Source organism: Salvia splendens, chromosome 13, assembly GCF_004379255.2.
Source record: "Salvia splendens isolate huo1 chromosome 13, SspV2, whole genome shotgun sequence".
Lineage (NCBI taxonomy): Eukaryota > Viridiplantae > Streptophyta > Magnoliopsida > Lamiales > Lamiaceae > Salvia > Salvia splendens.
This window is the reverse complement of record NC_056044.1, coordinates 17,108,593-17,121,782: the sequence shown is the minus strand read 5'-3', so window position 1 is coordinate 17,121,782 and position 13,190 is coordinate 17,108,593. Positions and strand designations below refer to the sequence as shown.

The 13,190-nt window shown below is 39.9% G+C and overlaps 1 pseudogene; it reads right to left on the bottom strand.

Moving 5' to 3' along the window:
- Positions 1 to 672: 672 nt before the first annotated feature.
- LOC121761462 lies at positions 673 to 1,279 on the bottom strand (annotated as a pseudogene).
- Positions 1,280 to 13,190: the final 11,911 nt, after the last annotated feature.

The window sequence follows — 13,190 nt, the reverse complement described above, 5'->3', positions numbered from 1 at the left end:
CATTGTAAGACTTAATTGTCAGCTCTAGAGACTTAGTTGTTCCGTGTCACTCTCAATCTCAAAGTTTTTTTTTTACAAGGAGAGCCAAGTTTTTTTGTACTTAATTAATAGAAAAGAATGTAAAAACTCAAAAGGTATATATAAATGAGCTAAATGAGACAAAAGAATATATCTAAATTACTTAAAATACTGGTCACCGAATTATCCAATCGAACTTGAAACTAATAATAGCCAACAAAATTCACTGAACACTTGTTCATGAACTCTTACATGTAACGAAATAGAAGTTTGACATAAACTTAAGAAAAAAAAAAAAGGAGAGAAAATCCAAGATTAAGCATTTCATCAAAAACATTAGCAGCAAAATCACTTTTTTTTTTTTAATCAAACACCTTTACGGTGGAGGGTTCGTGGGTCCCTCATCCCTATATTTCCAAAAGAGATAATTACAAGGCGTGGCCACACCCGAAAGTGGTGTGCCGTAACAAAGCCAAGAGTAGTATGCGGTCCGAGTAGTATGCAGTCCGATCCTTGGCTATGTTCAAACCGTGGAGCATGGCCAAGAGCTCCGCCTCTAACGCCGAGTGTGCTTCGAGGGGCGTGCTGAAGGCGACGAGCATCTTACCCAAGTGGTCTCGAATGATCCCTCCTGCCCCTGCTTTGTCGTTCGCTTCATTAAAGGAACCATCCGTGTTAGGCTTTATCCACGGCTGATCCGGGGGATTCCATTTGATTGCCATGGCTAGGGGTAGCACCCTTATTGCTAGCAGCAAAATCACTTAAGATCTAGGCTTCTCCTTCTTCTCCTTGAAAAGGGCAAGGAGGGAAATGCCAGATACTTTCACCACCTTAAATCTAACGCAGGGAATATCTCCCACAGCATGACCCTTCCGTCCGAATCCGGCAATCAATACTTCGTCCCACATTTTCTTCGATGTAGTTTAAGCAATCATCGTTATGTACGAAGGCAGCAATCTTCTTTCCGTTCTTAATAAGCTGAACTCTAGCACATTTACGAATGGCAAAGTTAGGCTGCTTAGCTTCAATGCCTATCTTCTCCAGCACAATGCCCTTAGCATGAGACGATCCAGAGAAAGGTTTTTTCCATTCGTTTCCAAGGTGAGACTTCTTGTATGACTTGTCAGCCCACCTCTGCGTTCTGCGGTGGGACTTGAGCTTGCGCCCGCCTCCCATTCCACGTGTCTTTCCCATTGTTGCTGATTTTTGAAAACGCAGGAACGGAGGGTAGCACCTGAAACTTTTACTCTCATTCTCAAAGTTGTCTCCCCCTCCGCAAAAATCCAGATTTTCCCATTCATGTTAGAGCCTTTGTATTCCAGCCCAAGAGCCCTTGAGAATCTATCCGGGTTCGGGGTGATAAGTGGCTCCATAATAGCAAGGAAATTGATATTATTAATTTTTATTATTCTCTTTAAAACGTTTTGGGTCGGCCCATTCGTGATTCCCCTAACGTTCCAAAACATGAGGGGACCCCTTGAAATTGGATGATCTGCCTATCATTGCATCTTTGGCTTGGAGCGACCTCCATGTGCCTCCCATGTCCAAGTGCACCCCTTGTGTTGGAGGCGCCCTCGGCTTCGGAACCCGCATTGGCATGTAGATCCATTTTCGTGTCACCTTCTACGGCCATAAGGGAGTAGTATTGATTGGTACTTAGAATGTTTCTCGGTGTACGTCCACTACGCCCCTTTGCCGCGGAAAGGTGCCCCGAGGCTTGTGAGTCGTTTCGTGTAGAGACAAGCGTGCCTCGGTATTCGGAGTGGCTTTCCCTCTCTGCACCGAGGGATGCATCATCTTGGTGCAGAGGTCCGGAGGCCGAACCCTTTGGGTGTTTCTTGCCCTCTCGGGCCGAATGGTTGCGTCGCTCTAGATGGTTTTTTATTTTATTTAAGGCGGACCCACACCTATGCATTACTAGGGACAACTGCAACGGACAACCAAGATCACCGAGCCGCCCAAAAGTGACGACTCGCCAGAACAAAATAGAGTACAATGAGGGCCTCCCTATCAATGTACTCTTCACTATTCTATTACAATTGACATGGTGCAGCCTTCACAACACAAAATCCAAGGGCCGTCACTTAATTGAGGCCCACAATAGGGATTCCCCCGCGATGAACGATCCCTCCCGGATCAAGTTCCTCAATGTAGCCTTCCTTCTCTCGGTTGGGGAGCCCACATGAGACATTCATTGCGCAAGTGCATGTCTCCCTTATGTGCCTTGCCTTTCCTCTTCCTTGATACCAATTGGAATCCGTCCTCGTTGATGCTTGGTTAACTCCCGATGGGCGCCCGAGGAGCCAACGGATTGACGTCCATTGCGCCCTCCTTGTTCTTCTCTTGGTTGCCACTATCTTTTTCCTTGTTTGTGTGATCAATGTTCGGTGAGGTGCCAACCCTAATCGCCGCCTTCGGACGCCATTCTCGACGGATGATCTTGTGGTCGTGGCTAGGATAGAACTTCTTGATTGGTGTTCGGTAATCCTTGCCTCCAACACGGCCCTTCCTTCCCAACGCATGACACTCATCAATGACATGCTGAACATGCTTACAATTCTCGCAAAACAATGGGATACGGTCCCAAGCTACTTTGTGTCTTGATTTTTTGCCTAGGATGTTTAGCATGATCTCCTCCGTCGGGGGGTTGGAGATATCAATCTCAACACATATCCTAGCAAAAGAGAGCCGGGTTTGATTGAATGTGGCATGGTCCGCTTGTAACGGCTTACCTAGTAGCTTGCCAATCGCCATGAGGGCCGATTCCTAAAAAAGGTGAGCCGGTAGTCCCATGATATTGTACCAAACGGCAACGATCGACGATTCGAAGAACGTGTCAAAGTCCGAAGACAACTTGAACACCCTCATCGGGTGAATGTCAATAAGCCACACTGGATTCCCATAAGGGCCGCTTAAGACCTTAGCATAATCAGCCATATCTTGGAATTGAAGTAAAATGTGCTTAGCATTCAAGTATTTCCAAGTAAATGAGCCCACTAGCCCCATACACCCTAAGCTTTTTTGAATTTGGAATGTAGACGAGAGTGAGTGGGAAAACTTCCCAACTATAGCTAGCCCTAGTTTCTCCGAGAGATATTCCGTTTCTAAATCGGTAAAGGAGAGACATGGGGTACCTTCAATGTTTTCGGCTGTCCCCAAAGGTGTGACCTTGCCGGCGTCAAGTGTTATTGGCTCGGCCTTTCCGAATATGAGCGAATTTGGGGTTCCCTCCACGGGTCCCGTTCCTCCATGTGGGAAGAGGTCTTTAGCCTCCTTCCAAGCATTCGCCGTTAGAATCAGGTTTTCCGGCGAGCACTTCGGCACTCCGGCGGCGGGGCCACGGTCTTGCCCATGCAAAGTGTCCTTTGTGTTTTCCTTCTTTCGTGGGTCACATGTATCCACATCCTCCCATGCCAATCCATCCTCAATCCTAGGCTTCACGTGGGGGGATGTACTCACCGGCGGCGACGCCTTTTCCGGCGAGGATTCCGGCGATCGAGCACCGGGAGGTCGGCCCCCTTTGCGTTCACCATTGACGAGAGGAAGGGGGGAGGGTTGTGTTGCACATGGGGCTGAATTTGAATTCAAGTTGTCATTTACCAAGAATGGACCAACATTTCCTTCCCCATGCAAAGTAGGTTTTGGCCTTTCCTTCTTTTGTGAGTCACATGTATCCACCTCCACACTTGTCACCCCATCACCTAGCTTAGAGATCACGTGAGGGCTTGTACCAGCCATGACCGGTTGGTTGACCAACTCCATCTCCATGCGTGGTTCAACATGATCCCGGCCAGCCGCCGCCGGCGAAATTCCAGCCACCTCCTCGCAATCGGGTTCAGCCATTTGTCACTCCGGGGCATTGCCCTTTTTAGCCATTTGAGCTAAAGAGCTCAGCATCTCCCCAACCAATGCTTGCTTGTTTTTCAGCGAACCCTTTCCCTCTCCATGGAGTTCGGCGTGAAGGTTGTCCACCAATTCGAAGACCTGCTCTTCTTGGCCTTACAAACCTCCGAACCACATTCGAGGCCGGCGCGTTTGAGGGCTCGTTGTGCTTTCTCCGGGTGCGGCGTGCCCACCCTCTTTGTTTTTGGCCGTGCAATGGACGAGAAGTTCCATTCCGGTGAGGAGAGGGGCTGCCTTGTTTGTACCAAGGTCGAGCCCTCCCCCCCCGACATCAATCCACCGGATTTCAACATGTTTCGGATGCAACAATCACATTTCACCTCCCTCAAAGGGGAGGGAGGGAGAGAGGGCGAATTCTAGAGAGAAGGGAGAGCTTCTCTCTCTGCTAGTTGCCCCACAGCCTTCGCGTCGCTCGAGATGGTTACCCGATCGGACCCCCTGGTCCTCTAGTAGCTCTCCCATAATATTCGGGCCGGACCAACCATCCTTTTCGACCTCCTTCTCGATGGGGGGTGATCGATGAATGATTAAACGTACTCTTAGCCTTTCCTTGGTATTTACATCCATTGGCGTGTGGGGTTTGTTTCGGTTGACCGTGCTTTCCTTTATCTCCGTGGGCATGTTGGTGAGGTTGTTTTGGAGTTGCGGTGTGGTAGTTTCTTTTCACGAGTCGCTCCCCTTTCCCTACCGCATAACACACTTCACTTGAATCGCCCACGTACTTACATTCCTGGCAATAAGATGGGATTTATCCCACCTCACTTGTTGGACCGTTTCTCGACCACAGATATCCAAAATGATTTCCTCCGGTGGGGGGCTTGTTATGTCGACCTCGATACAAATACGGGCAAAGGATAGTTGTATCTTGTTTGCGGTTGCACGATCGACTTGGATCGGAGTGCCTAGTAGCTTGCCGATTGCATAGAGGGCTGATTGATCAAAGAGATGCATAGGTAGGCCAATTAAATTGCACCAAATGGCCGCGATGGGGATTCGCAATAGGCGTCAAACTCCGGAGACCGTTTGAAGACTCGCATCGGGTGTCGATCAATAAACTACACGGGCGTTCCTTTGGGGCCGCTAAGTAGACGAGTATAGTCCGCAAGATCCTCAAATTGCATGAGTATATGTTTTGCATTAATATATTTCCAAGTGTAACCCTGGGCAAATTTGATATTTTCAAGAGATTTTTGAATTTGATGAGATGCCGGGATGGAATGAGAAAACTTACCGACGATGGCGTGTCCAAGGTTCGTTGCCAATTTCTCAGTCTCCGATCCATTGAAGTAGATAGCCGGGATGCTATTTGAGGAAGAAGCGAATCCAATGTTCCGGATGTTTTCCGGTATGAATACTTGTGGGCCTTCGGGATTAGGCTGGTCCCCTAACCATGTCCGCCATGGTCCTTGGATGACTATTGTGCAATCATACCGAGGTTCTTGGCTGATCATATAACCAGTCGAGGTTTTCCAAGCTCTGGAAGTGGATCAAACCAGATTATCAATCAAGGGAGTCCGCTGCCAAACCTTATACGTGGGGTTCTTGATTTGTTGTTACTTGTGTTATCTTTACAAAAGAGAAAGAGTGGTAAAAGGCTTGAGTGGTGAGATTATTTGAAGGGAGGTAAAAGCCAATGAGTGATATACACGAGTGTTTTGTGAGGTTTATTTTTGTGTGATACACGAGTGAGCTGTGAGGATGAATTCTACTTATGACAATCAAATTGATCCTACGTTGAAAGCCATGCAACAACATTTTAGAAGGGTTGGACGTGTTCTGGAAAGTGTTTCAGAGTTCTTGGAGAGGCTGGAATTTCAAGCAAATGCAAACAATAACGAGGAAGAAGAGAGTAGAGGAGAGGATAATGCTTCGAAATGAAGCATCGAAATGAGAGACAGGGAAACGGTAGAAAAGGGCGTACAAATGAAGTTGATGGTGATTTGAGAAGCATCAAACTGAAGATCCCAACATTCCAAGGAAGGAGTGACCCGAAGCTTATTTGGAGTGGGAGCGAAAGGTGGATCTCATCTTGAATTCACACAGTATGCTATAGTCTGGTGGGATCAATTGACAACCAGTACAAGGCGCGATATGGAGGAAGACCAGTTTCGACTTGGGAAGAAATGAAAGGCATAATGCGTAAGAGATTTGTATATTCTCATTATTTTCGTGAATTGTATCAAAAATTACAATCTATGAAACACGGTACTAAATCTGTTGATGAGTACTATAAAGAGATGGAGATTGCTATGATTATGGCAAATGTTGAAGAAGATAGAGAAGCAACCATGGCTCGATTCTTATGTGGGCTGAATAGGGAGATTGCAAGTATTGCGGAGCTTCAACACTATGTGGAGTTGGAGGACATGGTTCATATGGCCATGAAGGTGGAGGGACAATTGAAAAAGAAGGGAACAATCCAAAAGAATTTTTCAAGAAGTTCTCATTCTTCAAAGACAAAAGAGTGGACTTCATCCAAATCCAATTTTGGGGCAGCTTCTAAACCCCAAAATGAAGCGTCGACATCCAAGTCCAAAGAATTTGAGAAGGGTAAAGGTATTTCTACTTCTACTTCTACTTGAAATAGAGATATCAAATGTTTTATTTGTCAAGGTGTTGGACACATTGCATCTCAATGTCCAAACAAAAGGGTGATGATTTTGAAGCCAAATAGAGAGATAGAATCTGAAAGTAAACGTGAAGATGATGATGAGGAGGAGGAGGATAAACAATTGGAGGAGATTGGACCAGAACATGGAGAACTTTTGGTGGTTCGAAGGGCTCTAAACATGCTAAACAGAAACGATGATCAACAAAGGGATAACATCTTCCACACAAGGTGTTTGGTCCAAGGTAAACTTTGCATAATGATTATTGATGGTGGTAGTTGTTCAAATGTTGCAAGTTCTGAAATGGTGGAAAAGTTGAGCATAACAATGGAAAAACATCCTAATCCGTACAAGCTACAATGGCTTAATGAATGTGGAGGTATTCGAGTGACTAAGCGAGTTCTAATTTCGTTTTCAACTGGCAATTATAAAGATGATGATCTTTGTGATGTTGTGCGTTTGCATGGTGTTCCTAGATCAATTGTGAGTGATCGAGATGCTAAATTTGTTAGTCATTTTTGGCGTGTGTTGTGGAATAAGTTGGGAACTAAACTCTTGTTTTCTACTACTTGTCATCCACAAACTAATGGACAAACTGAAGTAGTTAATACGACTTTGTCTCAATTACTACGAGCTTTAGTTAAAAAGAACTTGAAAAGTTGGGAGGAATGCTTAACTTTTGCTGAATTTGCTTATAGTCGAAGTGTTCATTCTGCTACTAACTTTTCTCCATTTGAAGTTGTGTATGGTTTTAATCCATTGAGTCCACTAGATTTGATTCCAATACCTATTGAAGAACGTGCAAGTCTTGATGGAAAAGCTAAGGTTGAAATGGTGAAAAGATTGCATGAAAGGATTCGAGGACGAATCCTCTTGTAGAAGAAGGGAATGATGGAAACACACCCAAGCTGATCTACAAGGACAAGAAGATGGATCCATTGATCATTCAAAGTGGGCCAATTACAAGAGCTAGAGCTAAGAAGATAAAAGAGTCCATGTTGCTTTTAGTTGCTGAAATAAAAACCCAATTCCAAGACCATTCTACATTGGGTCAAGTGGTGAATATTATTCAAGTTAGTGGGAAGCCCAAGGCATGAAGTTTGGAGGCACTACATATCACATTTTGGAGGCCCAAATTGATGATACATGATGCATTTTCGTCCAAGTTGGAGTAGTCAAAATGAAGGGTCTTTTTTAGTTACATTTTATGTTAAATGACTTTAGATGTCCTAGAGTTACACCAAAGGTTTAGGAGTTACTTTTCTTTTATTATGAGTCATTTTAAGTGTCTAAAGTTGTACTAATGGATCAAATACGAAAATAGACTTTGTCTTGTGAGTTGAATTCTCTTTGTAGAGTTTTTCAGTTGTTTGGAACTTATTAAGATAGTTTGAGCATGTTCTTGTGGCGTTCAATCATACCGAGGTTCTTGGCTGATCATATAACCAGTCGAGGTTTTCCAAGCTCTGGAAGTGGATCAAACCAGATTATCAATCAAGGGAGTCCGCTGCCAAACCTTATACGTGGGGTTCTTGATTTGTTGTTACTTGTGTTATCTTTACAAAAGAGAAAGAGTGGTAAAAGGCTTGAGTGGTGAGATTATTTGAAGGGAGGTAAAAGCCAATGAGTGATATACACGAGTGTTTTGTGAGGTTTATCAGAGCCACGTTTAGTGGCAAGGTATGTACACAAAATGTAATTAGTATATGTTTATAAAGTTTTAAGTTTATAAGTTTGTGTTTTAAGTTCTGTTTTAGATTATTTCTTGTTTATCTTATCTTTTCAAGTCTTCTGCCTCGAAAATTTATCTCTTGAGAAAACGGCTTTGGCCATAAGTCGCGTAGCCTGAATAGCATCTGTTGCCGAGAGGGCGTGGTGGATGTTGGCGTAAAACGTTGACAGTTTATCAAGTTATGAATTCTTTAAGTAGAATACTTTCGAAGAGACCTGATAATATAAGAAGTAATACTTCTAGTTCAAATAATTCTAAAGAAATAATAATTTCTAAAAATTATGAAAAATCAGTTCAAAACTGGAATTTGCCAGTTGAATCTTCCGTTTATAAGCGGAAAGGAATTTTAGATACAAATCGCAGTGATTATGTAATAAAAACTGTTGAAGAATCCCTTAATTTAGGGATGGGTTTCAGTTCATTTAAGCTTCTTTCTAAGTCTTTAATTGAAGAACATAGAAAGAATTACAATTATTTACATATTGGATTAGTTCAAATTGGACTAAAGCCTGCAACAAGAATTGGTTTAAATACCTCTGCTTTAATTGCAGTTAGGGATAAAAGACATCTTAGATTTCATGATTCCCTTTTAGGAATTGTTGAATCTAGTCTTTGTGACGGACCAATTTACTTTAGTTGCTTTCCTAATTACGTTTTGGCTTTAGAAGACGAAACGTTAATTCATGCTTTAAGCCTAGATATTAGAACTGAAGGTTTTAATATGGCTAAGAAAGCAAAGAATGTTATTCTTATTTACAGAATACAATATAAAGTTATGAATACTGCTTTCCCAAGATGTAAGGAAATTCCTTACCAAGAGGAAAATCAAACTACTCTTTTCGTTACTAATTTGGAAAAGAGTAACGTTAGAATTCCTCAAACCATTAAATGGGATCAGGTTAAATTACCTGAAATATGGCTCCTGGATGAGGCTAATGAGCCAGAAAAGCCTGAGCAAAGAGAGCTTGAGGATATCATAGAACATCCAAATGGAGATGTTGTTATTCGGTTTGCCTCAAACAGGATAACTCGCCTTAATTTAGGTGAATCAAGTAGAAATTCTACTTCAAGTGTTCCTATGACTAATTTTGAAAAGTCAAATATACAAGGAACAAGTTTTGCACCTTCAGGGGTAAATTATCCCGAATACAAGGTAGAAATTCCTCCTTCTGAAAAAATCAGAAGAACGTCACCCTCTCCATCTGAAATGGGGTACAGTGATTTCTCTATAAACGTCTTAAGTTTAGATGGAGATAAAGATTTTGATTCTTTTTATTCAAAAGAAAATTCTTTAAAAAGAAAATGGTTTTCTTTAAAGAATGAGAAAAGTCAAAATAAATGGTTTTCTCAATATAAGAGATTTTTGAAGAAAATGGATTATAAGGATACTCTTGGATTTTTCGAGTTCCTTAAAGAAATGTATATTCTTCAGAAAATTGAATTTCCAGATTTTGAAGATAAAAGGTTTATTTCAACCATAGAATCTTCTTATGCAAATTTTAGAACAACCTCTGGAAGATCTGTTAAGAGCATTCACCCACCTGAAATGAATCTTTCAATTGAAACAAAAGACGGTAAAATAACCGCCTCCCATTATAAGGGGAATACAGAAAAGATAGGAGATGTAATTAGTCAGAACAATTACACAAATCTCTATCTTAAATCTCTTGGAGAACAAATGAATAGGATTGAAAGAATATCTCAAAATTCTGAGATACAATCCTTTGAAGGTACAAGAGATAGCAAGGTTTTATTTAAACCTATGCCCTCAGAAAAATTGGACATTAAATTCAGTCCAAATGTTTCTTCAGAAATGATAGAAGAAATAGCAAAAAGGTTAAATAACCTAGATATCAAAGAATGCGCTCCTTTAAATCAAGAAACAGATTCAGAAAGTTCTGATGAATCTGAGAATTCTGAACAAGAAGATCTTATAGATCTAGAAAAAGAATTTACTAACCTCAGGATTAATGACAATTTAAGTCAAGATCCTTTAGAGGTAAATAAATTATCTACTTCTTATCAGAAGAAGATGGTTTATAATGTTCCAGCAAAACCCTATTATCATAGGCCAACTCCTGTTGATCTTCAATTAGAACAACTAGGAGAATACACTCAGTGTTCTTATGATGGACGTTCCATTAATGAATGGAATATAGATGGGTTATCTGAATATCAAATTCAGACTGTCATAAATTACATGACAATGTATGCCTCGGCTCACAGAGTCAAAGGCACTACAGATTCGGTAATAGCCAAATCAATCATTAAAGGATTTACAGGCCAGCTAAAAGGTTGGTGGGATTTTTGCTTCAATGAAGAAGTAAAAAATCAAATCCTTAATTCTGTTAAGACAGAAATTAGGGAAAATGTTCCCATACAAATTCCAGATTGTGTTAATACGCTATTATACACAATAGCTAAACACTTTATTGGAGAAGCATCTTTGCATCTTGATAAAACTCAAGAGCAATTGATGAATTTAAAATGCCACAACTTATCTCAGTATAAGTGGTATAGAGATGTCTTCCTCTCTAAACTTTTCACAAGAGAAGATTGTCATCAACCATTCTGGAAAGACAAGTTCTTATCAGGACTTTCACAATTCTTTGCTGAAAGAGTCCGTAACAGGATCAAGCAAAAGCATAACGGAGAAATTCCGTACCATATATATACATATGGTGACATAAAAGAGTTCGTAAAGAAAAAATCTTAGGAAAAAAGATTGTTGGAGATTTTTGTGAGCAAATAGGCTTACCATCATTTTCTCAGAAAAATTCTGAAAAGAGGGAAAGAAAGAGAAAGGTTTATAAACCCTATTACTCAAAATCCCCATATAAGAAAAAGAAAAGAAAATCTTTTCAAAAATCATCTTTTAAAGATGAAGATAGACCTAAAAGGTCAAAATCAAATAGAAAGCCAGTCTGTTACAAATGCCACAGACCAGGACATTACGCTAATAAGTGTACATTAAAAAAGAAAATCAATAGTTTATCTATTGATGAAGGATTTAAGAAATCCTTAGAAAAGATTCTAATTTCAGAATCCAATTCTGAAGAAGATCTAAAAATCGCAGCTATTTCAGCTAATGATTATAGTTCTTCAGAAGAAACAGAAGACGAGAAGTCAGATTGTGATGGTAGTTGCGACTACGATAAAATTCTATGTAAAGTAAATGGATTATGTGTTTTATCCAAAGAAGAATCTTTTATTCTTGACATTATTGATCAAATTAATGATCAAGACAAGAAAAAAGAAGCTCTCCAAAATTATATGGAGAAATATAGATTTGAAAATACAGATCAAAGGTTTAAAGAACCTGAGCCAGAGGCTTATAGCCTAAAAGAAATTCTTGATAGAGTTAAAAACTCTAGAAGAGAAAAAGAAGTAAGTAAAGTTGATTTAATTTATGAAATCAACATATTGAAAAAAGAGATAATAAATCTCAAGCAAAGAATGTCTTTGCTAGAAATTAATAAAAAAGAAAATTCTGAAGATGAAAGTGAGCAACCTGAAACTTCAGAAAAGGGGGAAAATACCCTAGAATATGTTAATGTGATTAATAAAGTAATCACACATAAATGGTATATTCAAGTTACTATTATTGTTAAAAAAGAATTTTTTGTTAAAGCAAGAGCTATGGTTGATTCAGGTGCAGATCTTAACTGCATTAATGAGGGATTAATTCCATCCCGATACTTTTCCAAAACTTCGGAAATATTAAATACTGCAAATGGAGAAAAACTTTGGGTTAACTATAAACTCGAAGATGCTGCTGTTTGTAATCAAGGAATTTGCCTTGAAATGCCATTTATAATGGTAAAAAATCTTTCTCATGACATTATTTTAGGAAATCCTTTCCTTCATATGTTATACCCTATTAAGAGTATAGATGAAAAAGGAATTTCTAGTGTCATAAATTCTCAGGAAATTATTTTTCATTTCCTAACCCAACCTCGATATCATGAGATAGATCTTATTAAAAGAAAGGTCAAAAGAAAAGAAAATTTCTTAAATTCTCTTGCTCACGAGTTGAGTTTTAAGAAACTCAATGAAGCCTTGAAAGGTCAGACTATCCTAAAAAGGATAGAACAATTTAAAGGTTATATTGAAAAAACATGTTGTTCTGATATTCCGAATGCATTTTGGGATAGAAAAAAGCATGTTGTTCAACTTCCTTATGAGGAAGGGTTTAAAGAAGAATCAATTTCTACTAAAGCTAGGCCTATTGCTATGGGTCCTAGGCATTTAGAAATTTGTAAAAAAGAAATTGATGAACTTATGAATAAGGGACTTATTAGACCCTCATACAGTCCTTGGAGTTGTCCAGCATTTTATGTTGAAAATGCTGCAGAACTTGAAAGAGGAGTTCCTAGGCTTGTTATCAATTATAAACCGCTTAACAAGGCCTTGAGATGGATAAGATATCCAATTCCTAATAAAAGGGATCTTCTTAATAGGCTTTATTCAGCCAAAATCATGTCAAAATTTGACATGAAATCTGGATTCAGGCAAGTCCAGATTGCAGAGAAAGATAGGTATAAGACGGCGTTCACAGTACCTTTTGGGCACTATGAATGGAATGTTATGCCTTTTGGGCTTAAAAATGCTCCTTCTGAATTTCAACATATCATGAATGATATTGTTAAACCTTATACAGAATTTTGTATATGTTATATTGATGATGTGTTGGTCTATTCAAACTCGATTGATCAACATTTTAAACATCTTAAAGCATTTATTAATGCTATCATTTATAATGGTCTTGTTGTTTCTGCTAAGAAAGTTAAACTCTTTCAAACAGAAATAAGATTTCTTGGTCATAACATCAAGGAAGGAACTATCTTTCCAATAGATAGATCTATTTGTTTTGGGGAAAAATTTCCCAATGAAATTAAAAATAAAAATCAACTTCAGAGGTTTTTAGG